Source organism: Pseudoliparis swirei, chromosome 18 (genome assembly GCF_029220125.1).
Source record: "Pseudoliparis swirei isolate HS2019 ecotype Mariana Trench chromosome 18, NWPU_hadal_v1, whole genome shotgun sequence".
Classification (NCBI taxonomy): Eukaryota; Metazoa; Chordata; class Actinopteri; order Perciformes; family Liparidae; genus Pseudoliparis; species Pseudoliparis swirei.
Genome location: NC_079405.1, coordinates 9,296,429 through 9,299,023, shown reverse-complemented (window position 1 = coordinate 9,299,023; position 2,595 = coordinate 9,296,429). Strand labels below are relative to the sequence as shown.

Sequence of the window (2,595 nt, the reverse complement as noted above, 5' to 3'; positions counted from 1 at the left end):
AAAAGATATTGCCTCAAAATGCCCCCCCCCCACCCCCACACACACACCTCCCTTTTCTTATTTTCTCTGACCATAATGTCAGTTTTGTCTCCTCGACATGCACAAGTGAAGTGATGAAATATGTGAATGGAGCCATCACATCCACATTAGTGATTTTTATAAGTTTCTACTTGGTGTTTGGTTGTGTTGATCTCATCTTTTTAACTTTTTGTGTGATTAACAGAAATGCATTTTGCTGACAAAGACATCTGTATTTATCTCTTTACTGTTGCATCATTTCAGTTTTAGTTGTAACAAAAACTATAACATTTTAAGTTGTGTAAGAAAAAGAAGAAAAAAACTGCCAATTGTAGTTATTTTATTTGTAAACCAGTAATGATAAATATTTTAAATGGTTATCAATATATTGTTTCCGCTAGTTACCCATCAGCCATTTGACAGGTTTTCTTATTTATGAAAGAAATTAGATCATGTTTGCTTCTTGCAATGGAGGTGTATTTTTATTCTTATTCTATTGTTTCATTTCCTTTGGTTTGATAAAAATGATGATGATCACAACAATGATTATTTCTTTACTTTTTTTTACATTTGTGGGTGCTGCTCCCTCTGCCCCCCCCCCCTTTGCCAGCAGCATCTGTTTGTGTCACAACGCTTCTTTAATTTCAAAACCTGCATAATAAAAAAAAGTTTAAAAGTGATCGTTCGCCGCAGACTCTTTCTTTTGTTCCCTTTTCTACTCTGAGAGGATATCGCACATTTGCTTTTGTTTTTAAGACGTGATAATCGTTTTAAAGATCCGCCGACACCCCCCAACTTACCGAACCTTACAGCGTGTTTGCGCTGAAGGGGGTCACGTTTGCATCCCGTGTTTATTTATAGCTCCGGACTCCAATGGCATTAGCTAATTAGCCGTGGTTACAGTGTACGCCAGCCCGTGTGGATATTGCCAGTAAACTATCTTAACAAACAAGAGAGCAGATGCGAGAAGACGTTTGCTTTGCTCGTGAAAGTGGCGCATCGTAGGCGTCTAGTGTGAGATAAAGAGAACAGAGAAATGCAATGTGCACACAAACTCAGGCAACCGTCCAAGTACTGATTTTACCCCAATTGCACACCAGTCTTCTTCGAGACTTTCTCTTCTTGGAAAGACGGAGAGATTGAAATGGAACTGCCACGATCCCTCTATTCAATGTTTTATTCATTTTACGTCTCTTCCTCAATAGTATTGAATCGGCAAATAGATTGTTATTGGACAATTGGAGGACCTGCCACTTAGTGATATGACACACATTATATGAAAAACACAGTCATACATTCTTAATACAATGCCAGATAAAAGAGGCTGTGGGTGCTGCCACACAGCCCTGTCTGTGCCTTTTGTGTACGCAGCCATGTGTTTGTGTGAATAGCTGTGTGTTTTTGTTTCCTTTTTTCCTGGGGTGTTGTCTCTCCTCTCTTGCTGCAGTTCCATTTCGCACACACATGGCAACAGTATCTTATTTCCTTCACTGCATATTCCCCTCAGCCGTACACACGTGTGCCGGCACAGTCATTATTTCTGGAGTAAATACTGCGAGGAGACGGTATCGCTTTAACACTCCCGTCAGCGCCCTTAATCCTGTCTCTCGTCTCCGAGTCAAAGTCACGAGGCCGACAGAGAATGAAAAAGCCACAATTTATGGTGGAGGGTGCCATTGAGGAGAGGCGAATGCAGCGGTCCTGTTGGTTAGCAGAGAATCAGACGGACCGCTGCGGAGATGGCATCAGTAACAGCAGGCTGGTTGACAAAGACAAGGTCGGTGTGCTACATCTGTTCGAGAGAGAAATGAAAGTGACGCAAAACCCACTCTAAACGCTCCGTTTTATGTTGAATCAAGAGCGTAATGAGTTCAATGAAAGATTGATTGATTGATTTTTAATATATATTCATGTTTTGACATTGATTCAGGTTAATGCATCAGCCCGGCAAGATTCATTTATGAAAATGTGCCCTCTGTCAAATCAAAATTAAATTAAAATGAGTCACCTCAGCCCTATTGTGTGTTCCCTTTTGCTCCAATGTGTTTGATGGGCTCTTCAGGCTACATTTAACACGCAAAATAAAGATTTTATTCGGTCTATGAGGATCTTTCGTTCAATCAAAACATGTATTGAGGTGTAATTAATGATGAAAAAAGTGTCCAGTATCCTTTAAAAAATTCACATTTGACCTAAATGTTGCTAAATGTCTGTCAGTGTCGGAATGCGTCTTTCTTTCTTCCGATGTCTATTTAAGTACACAACTGACGAAAGACACAAGCGTGCACGTACAACAGGTTGAGCCTGTTTGTCGATGATGACTGAGGTCAACCTCAGCGCGTGTGAATCTTCATCTGTGGAGTCGCTCAGCCATCGGTGGGAAACGTCTCATAAGATCCACCTGTCATGAGCGACTTGCTTTCTTGTACTTTATTTGCAAGATGCTGTGGTGGAGCCGTGTAAGATCAGCTTTCAAGTGAGCGTGGATATAAATATGATTATTCTGAGAAACGTAGTCGGACGCTGGAGCACATCTGTCCCGTGTCAGTGATGCGGGCCAGAAGGTCAGCGCTATGT

The 2,595-nt window shown here is 41.2% G+C and overlaps 1 protein-coding gene across 2 annotated transcripts in view; it reads left to right on the top strand.

Moving 5' to 3' along the window:
* The window catches only part of tox2 (TOX high mobility group box family member 2), a 95,470-nt gene extending 94,772 nt beyond the window's left edge, over window positions 1–698 (top strand). For both annotated transcript variants that reach the window (XM_056437989.1, XM_056437988.1), the window contains one exon: window positions 1–698. This exon is cut by the window's left edge and continues 1,422 nt beyond it. The gene's annotated coding sequence lies outside the window, so the exon portion shown is untranslated.
* Window positions 699–2,595: the final 1,897 nt, after the last annotated feature.